The following is a 14,090-nucleotide window of genomic DNA, read 5'->3' on the forward strand; positions in this document are numbered from 1 at the left end:
CTCCCACCGTCTGGGTAAGCGCCCGGTTTGCCGAGTGCTGCTCACACTGACGCGTCCTTCGGGATCGGTTTCCGTGGTGCTGGTACCTCCTCTCTGCTCCGCTCCCATCAGCGTTAAAAGTCATCAGCTGTCAAAAATCCTCCGTTGATTCAGCTTCCAGTGATTCTCGCTGATCGCCAAGATCAACACCTTGCAGGCATTCCTTGCAGTTAATCTGTTCCACCAGTGACTCCTGTGCAATCCGCCTTTTTTATCCCTATGGCCATTCTTTCTCCACAGCTTGCACCGCTGTGGGCTGCCCGAGGCCAAGGTGATGGGCTCCCTGTGCACTGGCCCAGCACCCAGCAAACCTCAGGCTGACCCGGCTTACACAGGCGTCAAGAACATACAATGAAATCGGATAAATTAATGAGTAAAAGATGCAGAAGCAACTAAAATACTTATAAGGAGGCGTGTTACCGGAGGCTATCTTGGTACCCGGCAGGATTAGCTTCAGGAAAAAAGTGCTTAAAGTCTAAGTGAGAGCGATAGAGCCCTGGACTTGGCAAATGGGAGAAAAACTGTAGCAGAAGCTGGGAAAGGACTTTTCCCTTTTGTGCGTGTACTTGTGCCTCTGTGCATCCCCTGTGTTTGCCTTCCTGGGAGCTATTGCATGGGACGTTTACAAGTTCTGCTTCATCTGCGGGGACTAGTAGCTTGGGAGCAGCCCTCAATGTCTGGTCATGGTTTTGTGATGTTGGCAGGGTTTGATTTTGGGGTTGGGGTTTTTTTCTCCCCCCAAAGTTTCTAGCCCTAAAATTTATTTTTAACAATTTTTTTTGCACGATTCCTTTTTTTTTTTTTTTAGATGATGTACTGGCTAGGCCCCTGGTAATGCTTCACGAGTCTAACATGATTGTGATGAGGAAACAAAAGAGGCATGCCTTAGGTAAATTAAGAGCTTATATATCTATTAATGATGCCATTATTATTGTCTCTCCTAAAAATAGAACTGGATCCTACTCCTTTGGTTCTGCCTCAGAGGGAACTTTTTGAATAAAGATGAGGCTAATAAGCACATCCAAGCAAAGAGGCGTGTATGTTTTGCACAAATTTGGCTTTGTTGTGGAAGTAAAATGCTCTTTCTTTCTCCCTCCCCGCTTTGCCTTCCCATGAAGGGAGCCTTCTCTGCCTGTTGCCCTCCCGTCTCTGGGTAGCTGAGCTCCCTTCGAGGAGACTGGTGCATGTTTAATGCCATTTGGCTTGGTTTGCGGTCCGGCCCATCTGCGTCACTCCCTTATTTCTGTCATTCTTCCTCATCAATATTTCCTCAGTAAATAACCACGGATCTCTTTCCAATCGCTCAGGGGCTGTAACAAAAAATAGCGACCCGCTATCTTCAGGAGCAAAACACAATGTGCTTCCACAGCTGCAGCCACGCGCGCTCCCAAATTCTTCGGAAACCTTTTCCCGGTGTGCTGCTGCAGGAGACGCAGACGAGCTGGTTTCAGCCTGCACCGACGCAGCAGCCTTTCCGTCCCCTGCCCGCGGCGAGGCTGCCGGCACCTCTGCCGGCACTAACTGCCGGCACTGCTGCTCCAGCTACGACTTCCACGTCGATGAAAGCGATGCTGAGGAATCCGGGCGTGCAAAAGGCAATACGCCTCCCCGGGGCTGAGCATTAGCGTGAGAGAAAATTGCTTAATAACTTCCTCCGTTGCGTAACTCTTCATTTGCAGAACGCAGAGCAGTATTCCCGTCGCCGCTCGTGTGCCCGTCGGGCTGAAGCACCGCTTTTCCCTAAGCAGTTCCCAAGAAAAAGATCAAATTAGTATGTTTACTTTCTATTTACACATAATTCTGGATGTAAAGCTGTAGTTAAAAAACACGTGGGTGTTGTTTTTCGCTTTCTGTTTAATGAGGTCTGTTGGCCCAGTGCCGGTCTCACTGAAGTCACTGGAAGATTTACCGTTTTATCATTGGATTTAATGAGATCTGCATTTCAGCACTGTGAAGCATCTGAGACAAAATTGCCCTTTTAATCTGTTACTAAAGCTGGAAATACAATTTGCATATGCTTAAAATCGAGGACTAAATCCAACCCTGCTGTCACTCCGGGGTGACAGCCACATCCGACCGGGACGGAGCAGGCGGAGGCTTCAGCCAGCGCTGCCGGGTCGCGGCAGTTGCGCGGCACAAGCACGAGAGATGCTGAAGTGTGGCGGGAGGGCAAGGCTTAAAGGGTGAAATTTGGAAATAAAGGGTGCAGGAGCTGGGGCACCGTGACAATTCTCTATGTCTGTGATGCCTATGCCTGCAGGGGATGGTCTTTTATAGGTCCAGATGAGCATAAGGTGATTTTTGTGGTGATACACCAGAAGCTTCTTTCTGTTACGAAATGCAGATTGTTTGCTGTCTGGAAAGTAAGCTATCAAGAGTGGGAGGTATACATCGTTCAAAGTCTAACATGAGTATTTACTAATTTCTTTACAGCCTGTTTTCCTAAGAAAGCGAGGCTTCCTTGGGTTCCCATCGTTCCCACCCGAGTTGCCTGGGCTCTGCCACTCCACCTGCTGCTCCCTATCCTCGGCTCAGCTCGGCTTACGCTCGATGGGAAAACAGAATTTCCACCAAGTTGGCTGAAAAACTGTGGGGATCGGAATTTGCCTCTGTGCTTGCAGGTAAGAGCCTATTTACCACCTTCTTGGCCATCTTTAAATTGCCCAAATCTTGTTTGTTGCCTACAAGCGTCAGCAAATCCACTGCCCGTTGTGATGAGATGCTGTCCTGTGCAAAGGTAAACTCTTCCCGTGCACCAATATGAAACTGCTCGTTGTAAAACATCAAGTGGACTTATAAATACAGGATACTTAAAACCACTGACTGTTGTTATAATTCTGCAGAAGTTACAGGGTCCACTGTGTTCAGAACAGCCCTGTGACACTAAATTTAATGTGAGGAAGCAGTGTTACCAGCATGCTTGGTACAGGAGAAATCAGACACTGCAGCAATGGCTTGGAAAAGATCAATACCAAAGGACAAGCGTTTCCCTAAATAACCATGTATTGCAACAGCACTGGCACCAGTCAGACTTAGAAGATTTAATTAGCAGAGATAAGTGATGGGGGAATTTTCATGTTTGTAGTTTTAACTTTTTTTTTTTTTTTTTTTTTATCTCCTCTCCATCTCTCTTTCTGTCCTACACGTCCATTGCTATTGTGTGTCACAAGCTGCCAGGAGCTCTGCTTGGTTTGGGAGGGCCACAGCACTGTGGTGCAGTGGAGTATCCTTGGTATGCACATGTCTAAAATCACCCGGCTTTTAAGAAATGTAAAGCTGTCCTGGCCACCAGTGATCTCTCATCAGGCAGACAGAAAGCAGTTGAACTGGTGCGTATTTCATTCTGGAGTCAGTAGTTCAACATGGTAACGCGGGTTATGAATAAATGTGAATATAAATAAATCTAAGCAAGTCATGTTAAAATAAAACAAAACAAAACAAACAAAAAACCCAGACCCAAATTCTCAGTAACTTTGAAAGGAAAAGGGAGACATTTTGTATGAGAAAACGGGTAGAGCCAAAGAGCTGGTTGCACACATCATTTTGAAGTTTCCAGACTAACACCAGCAGGTAAGCCGGTCAGATGAGGAAACCTGCTTCTTCCAAATACACGTGCGTTGCTCTGGGGACAGAAATGCCAGCTGGCCTCCGGTGCAGTATCTGGTTTTCACATCAGAGTTATCCTTTCATCTAATCTGTTGATGCAGTCCTAATTCCTGCCTTGCCATAATAGCTAGCGGTCATTTATTTTATCTAAAAAGTGTTATTTCTTTGCAAAGACAGCCTGAATATTAAATACAGGAATTATATTTCTCTGGAGAGTAAATGAATTAAATTCCAGGTTCATCCAGGAAGGATGGAGTCCCGCCACTCCTGCTCAAACCCTGGGCAATCTGGAACAAACCCAGGCGTTGATTCACCAAGGGCTTACTTGATTTATGGTGTATTTTCATGCAAAAAAACCCCGGTTTTCATTGGCTTTCCTCTCTCAGGGCCTCCTGGAGAAGTAGTGACTTTGGGACCGATACTGCTGAGGGCTGTGGGGCTGTTTGCGTATTCACCCCCTCCCTGGTTTAAAGGGGTTGCTACATCAGTTAGAGCCTCTGATTCGGGTGGTCAGAAACGACTGTGAACACCATCATACCCAGTCTGTGGCATTTCCTCTGTTACTTATGCTGTGCTTTCCTATGTCCTGAAAAAAGGAAAGGGGATGTGCATGATAATTAAAGTAAATTGGCCCACTACAATGTAAACAAAAGAGAAAGTTGAACAGAATTTGTCTTTGGTATCCCTGACCCCTGGTTACAATAGAAAACTCCTTTATGGGTCTGGGGTCCTTCAATTCTTCCTGATGGGACTCAGAGCATTAATTATGCTTTGTATTCATATTTTATTTTGTATGCACACTGGCATTATTCACTGGAATTTATTTTGAAGGTCAAACTAAAGCTGAGGGAATCTGCTAATGTGACTGTTGCAGGTGACGTGCTTTGCTTTCAGCGAATTCAGAGATAAGCGGTCTTATGAATACTGCATGAAAACACCTCTAGTAATGGCTTTTAAATGATTTAATTTTGAAAAACAGCAGAGTTTAGCAGAAGAACAGCGTTGCCTACATAGGAAGCCAGCTCGGCAGCGCAGGACCCTCGGTCCTGGTGCTCCTGCAGCCGCAGCCCCCAGAGGCAGGGGGTCCAGCAGAGCATCCCCCCCTCCGCGGGACGAGCCGCTCACCCCCGCGGCTTTGCTACCCAGATCCAGTAGACAAAGATTTAATGCTCTAGCAGGGCTTTCCCTTCCACGGGAAGAGCTATTAGTATGGGAAGATTCATACTAAGTTGGCGTAGTCAGGCTGTGAAGACCAGCAGCACCGAGCCCAGCAGCGGTGCTGATCGTACGCGCTCATTTGTCAGGGCTCGACTTCGAGCCGTTTCAGCCTGTAGTGCAGTATTAATGAAGAGAAGTAAATTGCGTATTTGGTCTGGCACCAAGCTCTCAAATTCCCATTAAATCTTGCTCTTGGCGTTTGAGCGATTCGCATTAGTGCTGCGGGTGCTGGGTGGAAGCCAGGCTTCGGGCGCAAATCCTCCGGCGCGGGGTCTGCTGGGTTGAGTCTGAGCAGCACCCTGGGTGTCTCTGGCCATTTACCCAGCTGCTAAAAGCAAACGGTAGTGCTGCCTTCCCATAGAATCTGGCAGATTTTTAGGCAAGAAGGGATCATTATAGTAAAGGTCAGGCTAAGCTAATATAGTGTATGCCGGAGGGCATCAGCCCATTTTTCCTGTGTTTGAGTAAAATCCATTTTAAAAAGGAATCAGCTCGTGATTCGGAGAAGTCTGGCGCTTCAGTCGGAAGACTGTTGCAGTAAGAAATCGCCCTCAGTCCCACGGGGGAGCTTATTCACTGCAGTAGTGTTCTTCTGAACGCTTCTTAGGAAAAGTGGCGCTCTCAGCGTATAATACTCCCAAACTATTCTTGCAACAGATCAGTACATTTTAAATTACATTCCCCTCGTTTCTGTGGAGGCTGTGCAGTGAGCCTTTTTGCCCCCTCACATTGTGTTTGCAAGTGATTTTGAGACAGTCCAAACATCTCTAACTCCCGAGTCCCCGTGTCCTGCTCGGTTTAGCTGCTTCTGAGAGCTTACAATTCTTCACGTGGTTATGCCATTACAACAAGCTAGGTAAAAGTTCCTCCTTTCCTCAAAGAAACGTTGCGACTCAATTACATGGATTTAAAGTCAGCCTAGGCAGGGTCAGGCCCCCGGGTGAAGCGGAGGTAGCTCAGCAGCCTGGGTTATCTCCCCGTTGAGCCCAGCTGTCCTCAGCCCACCCGTGGAGGAGGTGGGGATGCTCTGCAAGTCCCACTCGGCTTTACTTTTGGGGCTGTGCTTTTTGCATTATTGGTGGCGGTGGTCATAAAATGGGCACGCCGCAGCAGGATTCACGGCGCCCGGTGCTAAAACGGGAACGGGGAGGAGCAGCCCTGCGGTACACGGCGTTCCCCTGCACCGTCCCGAGTGGCTTGCCCAGCCCTTCCTTGCCAGGGTAAGGCAGGTTTCTTCTAAAAAAAAAGTTCAAGCAAGTGAAAATGCCGAGCCTCTTCCTTCTGCCAGAGACAGCAGCAACAGTAATTAGTCACACCGTCCTGAGTGGGCACCAACTGCTCTCTTCAAGGAGGGCTGCAGGTCCCTGTATGTTTTTCCATGGCAGTGCTTGGGTTCCACAAGCGTTTCCCCTTGCCCGGCTGTATTCCCCTCCAGTGGTTCCTCCTGCACCCCCGGGAGCACTCCATGGCATCCCGGAGAGCCGGGCATCCCCCGGGCTGCCGGCACCCGCAACCGGCCAAGTCGCTTCGGAGCCCTGCTGATCCGCGGGACTCCAGCCGCTCCGCTCCAGCGGCGGAGGGACTCGGGGTGCAGCCTCGGGGGAGCGGATCCTGCTGAACCCACAAAAAGGCATTGCCCAGATCTCACCTTTTTTTCCCCCCGAGCAAAACGGAGCTGCGCCAGGCAGCCTGTCAGGTAGGGTGACACCGGCAAAGCGCTCGGTGACGGGTTTCTGAGGGGGAAACAGCATTGTGATTGCAGATCTCCACTGAGACAAATGGCAATGGGATTGAAATATCATTTTGATTTCAAATCTGTGATAAGGGCTTCCAACAGACTGTTAATTGTTTTAACGTTAGAAAGGCCTTTCCACTTTGTACGTGCGATGAATTTGATGTGATGAAATATGACAGCTCCTGGCAGACTGGGTCTTTTCTTTGATGCCAGAAACAAACCCATTCATTTTGTTTTCCCTTCTTTATAGAAGTATTACCGGAATTTCTGAATGGCAAGCCCAGTTAGGTGCTGCTGTGCCTTTCGGGTGTCCCAAGGGAGGTGTTGGGGCCGCGGGTGCCCATGCTCTGCCCCGCTGCCTCGGGTGGCTTTTTGGATACCCTGGGGTTTTTCAGAAGTATCGCCACTTCGATGCTTTAGAGGTCTGATTTCTTTCTTGCAGGCTTTTTAATATTCTAGTCAAACTGACTTTTTTTCTGCTCGTTTCTGTTGGCTCGGGTTGATGCATTACAGCGTCATTTGGTGAAGTGCTGCGACTAGGGTCAATAAAGCCCTTGTTTGAACACATCAAATGCAATACAGTGCAAAGAACTACAAAAGATCACATCGCCAGATATTTTAAATAGGGCTCTCAAAATACTTTTGACCTCAATTCCTCTGTCTTAAGCTCCAGCCTGTAAAGTTAGGGCAAGATAAAATCTGTTTGCCTCCCAGGGATTTGGTAAAAGCCAATTAGCTTTTATGAAGTACTCCGATAACATAGTGACAGGCGTGACAGAGGAACATGGGGGGAAATTTATAGTTTTCTGTCTGGAATAAAGTTTGAGTTATGTGCAACAAATAAAGCCTGGGGCAAGACATTGAACAAGAAGGGACAAAAGCACTGGAGAAAATGCTGCACAAAAAGCTGCACAGAAAGCCAGGAGTGGGGAAAAAAATGTCATGGGGTCTTACAATTAAAACCGGCACCGTACTCCTGCAGGTAGAGGAGGGAGAGCAAACTCATGCTGCATAAGCAATTTCAGTTCTGGCATTTTCGAACGAAGGGCTTAATTTTGTGACGGCGTTAGGGATATGCGCCAGATCCCATCTCCCTGGGGACGCGGTTCCCACTGACCCCCGCGAGGGCTGGCATGGGGACACTCAGCACCCCTCATATCCCGCCGGGACTCTGGACAAGCGACTTCCCACGTGTTTTACTGGCTTTAATTGGCATAGCCCCTGTCCCATCAGGGACAAGGAGCTGGAAGGAGTTTTCCAGGACATACTCGGCAGCCGGTGTCCTTGGCGGAGGGGATGCTGCGGGGGCTGCTCGGCACCGGCAGCTGCAGGGCACTAAGCTGTAATACACACGCACCTGCAAACTCTCCCGGCTTAACCCTCGGTAAATATCTCAAGAACAGACACAAATTGCTCACTGTGGTGTTTTTTTTTTTCTTTTCCCATGCTTGACACAGTTTGAATGCACTGTCACAGCGGAAACAGTCACGGTCCTCATGTTCCTGTGCCAAACCTTGCAGGTAAGCAGCATGATGGATTTAAGCAGGTAAATAAATAAATAAGCTTCCCAGGAATGTATTATACAAAACTGTATATTTTCCTAATTATTTTTTTCAGAAAATGTTCCACTTAGGCTTTTTTTTTTTTTTCTTTCTAAATGGATTACCTCCAGTGGACACTTAGCATCACCAATCTTTAATTGTATCGGTTAAAATTGTCTGTGACGAAGTGACTGAAAACTGTTGACAGGACGTGCTGGCAGGTTAAATAACAGAGCTCTGGACTGAACACAGAGACGGTAAATGCAGTGATCGGCACCGAGCCGTGCTGGGCAGCTGGAAGCCGGGAGCTCAAGTCCCCGGATAACCTGTGGGATGCACCCCCTGCCCTGGCAGCCCACCAGGCAAGCGGTTTGGTAGAACTGGGATGCAGTCTTTTCTTGAAGGTGGAGCAGGACCTGTTTTCTGGGGTGTTTTTTCTTAAATCAGGAGGCAATTGCAAGGACACTTGTAGTTACTTGTGGTTTTCTGACAGTGACACTTTTAATGACAGCCGGGGTGCCGCCGCGCAGTGCTGCAGCTCTCCCAGCGCTCGGAGGCGGCAGGGACTTGCTGCGGCTGCACTGCCATTACTGCTTCCACTTGTGTCTGTTTTACTGTAAACTTACCCTTAAATCTGCCATAAAATGTCATACTAGTTTTTAGTCTGACATTTTGTCCTTGGGAATGCTAACAGAAGGTATTGAGGAAGGCAAAAAGGGAGCTGGGAGATGCTGTAAGAGAAATGTCTGCAGGAATATTTTGAGCAGCCTAAATCTACGCTGGAGGAGAAAGACTTTTGCACAGTCATAAGGAAAAGCTTGCTGAGATTAATAATGAATCCCCTCAGCAATGGCCTAAGGGAGCGGCAGTTTCAATACAATTTCTTCCACGACTGGTGGACTTGACTGCCAGCGGATAAAACCCACTACTTTTCAAGTGGTAAACTGAGGCACAGTGTGTAAGGTTCACTGCCTTTAGAAATGCATCCCAAAGGTGTGTTACACAGGGAGCCTGCCAGGCTGAGAAATGCTGAAAACCATCTATTAGCTATAAATTAAACGTGGGAGGCTTAAGTTGAAGCATTGCTATTATGTTAAACGGAGCACGATCTGGAGGAAAGCCATGCCTTGAATCAGATACAATGGGAATGGGCAGCTTCTCCATCTTGAATTAAGTTGCTAAGTTTAGTACAGATATCTGCTAACCAGCGCCGGCCCGTGCTCTTTCTCAAGCTGCTGTAAGATCAGGTTTTCAACCGTGTTTAGCCTGACCGATTTTTCTGGATATTTGGATTCTGTTCCTGATCCTGACTTAAGACCAGAAGAGAGGAGATCAGGGATGGGGCAGTGGCAGAGCAGGCAGGTTACAGCCTGGATGCATTAAAGCCAGGAAAGATGCAGAGAAGCAGAACAGAGATTTTCCTGCAAAAAAGGATGACCCCTCCTCTTCCCCCCGCACAGCAGTTTTGGTCCCAGGAGTGAGCACACATGCGCTCCCTATGAAGAATACATATACTTTTTAATGTTTTGGCAAGTTTAGTGCGTGTGTGATTTTTGCTCTGGCTGTGAGGAATAGGGGGGGAGTGCCCCGACACTGCCCTAGCGTTGGTCCCATCCTTTCTTGCTGGCACCCCTCCTTGCAATCCATGGGAGCGCTGCAGCCCAAACAGCTCCTTTAAACCATAAACTCAAGAAATCTGACTTAGGACAGAGCCTAACTGCCTCCACAAAGCTCAGGCTTTTTTCTCCCCTCCTTCCTGCAAACTTTTCGAAGAAGCCTGCCCCGTGCCCAGATTCACATCCGCTTCTCTCCCAGACTTCACGAGCACATAAACTTTCTTCTAGAACAGAGACCTAGACTAGTTTATTTAAGATGTGACGGGAAGAGAATAATTTCCAGACCTGTCTGTGCTGACATTTCAAGCAGAAATAATTGGGTATATTTTTAGCTGCCTACATTCCAGCAGAAACAGAACTAACTACACATTTTCAAAAGTTGTGAATTTATCTGGGGAAAAATTAATGATTCAAGACTTCAGATAGGAAGCTCATAAAAGCCTACAAATGACCTAGGGTCGGCTCTCCGGCACTGTAACTTTGAAAACACATTTATAAAGGAAGTCAAAGAGCTGGAAACACACACGCTTTTTTCTCTCTTTTAGCCTGTGTGAATCTTTCTGTTCTGTCAAATGTCACCGCTATGTCTTGCAAACTTCAGTACGAGCAGTGGAAGGGTTGCGGGGAGCACAAGAGTCCAGCAGCCGCAGCAGGAATGGGAGGCATGGCAAATAGATCAAAAAATAACAGTCGTCACAGCCTGATGCTGTTACATATTGGACAGGTTTTGTTGCACGGATTTTAGCCTTTAATTTAAAGAGCAGGTGTGTCGGGAATCGAGGCGGCTCAGACTGGGAATAATAGCGGGTAGCACGTAGGCACATCCTTAGGGCCCTCGGTATGGAGGGCTGGTGGCAGGTAAATGGAAAGGAGAACGTGTACCTTTTTCACAAGGACTCCCTTACTCGCTGATCCCAACCTCAAAACCCCATTCCCATCCCTCTGCCTCAGCACATCCATGTAAACCTCCGTATGGCCCCCACAGGCTTGTGCATGGCTGCTGCAGCACCCGCTGTCAACCCCTGCCCTCGGCGGCATCCTCTCCCTGCCCCAAATCCTGCTGATGGACGTGGTTCTGGAATCAAAACTGGAAAGCTGGAAAACCGTCTTTAGGTATGTATTTTATATGTGGTTACGTGCGTGCCCGTGTGTGTGTAGTTTGGGTATGTACCTTAAAAACCGCCGGAGAATGAAACAAATCCAGCTTTCTACATTTATTTAGCTGTCACGAATGGGTGCATATGTGTAACCTCATGTCTGGAAAAACAGACAGGTGACCCAAAGCGGTGGGACAGTAACTAATGACAAGGACGAGGTTACTCACGCCAGACAGCCCAGCTCACTGGGAGTAACCGGGGCCTGTGCAAACCGTTTTTATTTGGCCAAATACAAAAGTCGCCTTTGGAAATGAGGGCTGTGGGGAATGCCTGCGGACTGAGAGCAGGGTTCAGCGTGGCAACACAAATTGGGCGACGGGAGTCTCTTTGCTCCAAGGGCTCGAGACGCTCGGGCATCGGTGGGCTGTTCATCTGAAATCACTGAAGGGCACTGCACGTGTTGTAACAGGAACGGGTGGGATTTGCAGAGGTCACTGGCGGTCCTCCTTTCTTTAATGGAATACAAGCTCTTGTAATACACTCTTCTTAGTAGGGCTTTAAAATATTCCAATAATATTTAATCTCATGCAAATTGAGGCTACATACCCCTTCTTTTTTTCCGTAGATGGCTGTTCATCGTATGATCTAATTTAGCGGATGGGGTATAATAGCTAATTACTATTCAGGCGTCCGTCTGCCTCCCTCAGCAGACCCCGCGCCCGCGCAGCACTCCTGCCCTTGGGTCAAGCCCCAGGGATAACTGGAGGCAGTTACTGACCGCGGTGCTCGGAGCAGTGCTGCTACATGGGAGAAGAGCAGATACTGTTTGGGGGTTCTCTCATTCATTACCTGGCTGTGCCATATGCTGTACCACTTGATTTAATGTTCTGGAGGAATGCACAGCCCTCTGTGTTAGGCTGTGATTGCTTCTTTAACTGCCAGGCTGGAGACATCTTGACTTAGCATTGAAACCAAAAGCCTTGCAATAGGGCACATCCTTCCAGATCCCCTGGATGTTCAGTGAATAGCAGCATACAAATTGACCTTACAGAGTCGGAAAAGAAGGAAGCAGTGCAAGGGAAGGCTGGTGCTGATGTTGCCGATGGAAAGTGTTCAAAAGTGGATCACTCTTTAAAAAAAACCCAAAAAAACCCAACAAAAATAATCAATAGCTACAGTTGCCAATCTATATTAATGGTGCACAGTTTGTCTTAGCTTTTTGCCTTTCATTTGATTCACTGCAAGAGCTTTTGCTCTAATACTAGAACAAGTTATTTTTTCCGTTCTTGCCTTCACTGCAGTATGTTGATTTAATTAAGGTATTTTTTTCAAGAGTTGGTGGAAGAAAAAGGCAACACAAGCTGAAACACTGGGACAGAGCAGACCTCTCTCATTCACTCCAGGGATGAGTACAATACAAAGCAGACAGTAGGAGATTTTGGTTTCTTTAATTAAGACTAATTTACTGGAAGAAAAATACGCTGTGCTGTGACCGCTGCCACACTGCTCGGGGCTCCTGCCCTCCCGCAGGAGCAGAGATCCTGTTATTATTGCCTTCTTACGCTATTTTCTGTATTTGCTCTTTGCATCGGTTTTGTCCCAGAGGTCCCATAACCATCTCTCAGGTTCTTCTCATTGTCTGTGTGCTTCCCTGCATCGTGGGGTCTCCTCAAGGTTGCTTGTCTTTACGCTGAAACTGAAACCATGGAAAAACAGGAGGAGAGGAGAGGAGAGACGAGATCTACAATGATCATCTGGTCCAACTGCCTGACCTCTTTAGGTCAAAATACTAAAATACTTTTTTTTTTTTTTTTTTCACTCATCATCACATCTTTGGAGCAGGGAAAGAATAATCTCCAAAGGGTTTTTGTTGGCTTTTGAGTTGGTTTTTTTTGTTGGCTTGCTGGTTAGTTGGGGTTTTTTGCTTTCTTCTGGGGGCTTTTTTTCCTAAGGAAACCCCAGGTCTTTATTAAGTTACTTCTATTTTTTTCTGCCTCTGCCAGGACTTGTTTTCTCTGTGGGGAGAAGAGCGAGCTGAAAGCAGGGATGTTTCCAGCCATCGCCGAGGAATGAATGGGCTGCTCCCCCGGCAGCAGAGGGTGCTGGGGCTGGCAGGGGTGCGGGGGGAGCAGCTGCTACCAGGGCAGAGGGGTCCCATCTTTGGGACCTTCTTTATGATGGAAAGGGAAAAGAGCAACATGAAAAAAAATGGGACTCCCAGTTAACTGCTGGTGGGACTGTCCCTGCGGGTCCATTTCCAGGAGCCTGGCAGCTGCCCTCCCTGACAGGCTTTATTTATGGGTCAGGCAGGTCGGTGCTCTTTGCTGAGTCGCAGCCTGCAGGTTGGACCGCAGGAGGGAAAATGTTTTCCAGCCCCAGTAACAACTTCTGAGAGCAACAGCATTTTATTGTCATGATTTACACTTGTTTTATAGGAAAAATGGGGAAAATGCTAGTTTGCTAATAGCACAGATGGGAAATTTAGACTACTTGAGTGCTTGTCTTGAGCTAATAGCCATTTATTCTCCATAGAAAAAGACATTTGCTGCATTCCTGCTTTAACTGTTTATCTGAAATGAAGACTGATTTCATTTTCTGATCAACACAGCCATATTTTTCTACAACTTGCCAGCTTTACCTGTGCATTTTGGTGAAATATTGCTCTAAACTTGAGTTAGTTATAAGTATATGCCATGCTGTCCTTCTTTTATGGGACTATTGTAGTCACTCTTTCCTTTCACTGTGTCAGTTTGAAGGTGATTATTCCACCCCAGGTCTAGTACTTTGAATTTCTTCTTACTGAATTTCACTTTTTTTTTAAATTCCAAATTATTATTTCAGTTTGTCAAAACATTTTAAGTTCTAGTTTTGTCCTCACTCTTCTTACACTGCCTCCATGTTTGGTATTGTCTGTAAATTTAATAACCCTGCTTATACCTTCTTCATCGGTGGCTTGACCTGGAACCAAGAGAAGCTGCTGCAGACACTCGGTTATTAATCTCTCCAGTCCAGCCCTGAGCCTCTAAATCTCAGTAGAGACACCGGCTGCAGCTTTTCAAGAACTTGCACAAAAGACACTGCACTTTTTACAGGAAAGGAAATATTTCAGAAACCATAATGGCTGTCAAAAAATCCATTGGTGATATTGTAATTTTGGTTTACGAGGCAGGTTAAGTACTGTGCACTGCAAGAAATATGGGTCCAGTGATGCTTCCTGGTAATTAGCGTATGTACATCC

Source organism: Accipiter gentilis, chromosome 1 (genome assembly GCF_929443795.1).
Source record: "Accipiter gentilis chromosome 1, bAccGen1.1, whole genome shotgun sequence".
NCBI lineage: Eukaryota > Metazoa > Chordata > Aves > Accipitriformes > Accipitridae > Astur > Astur gentilis.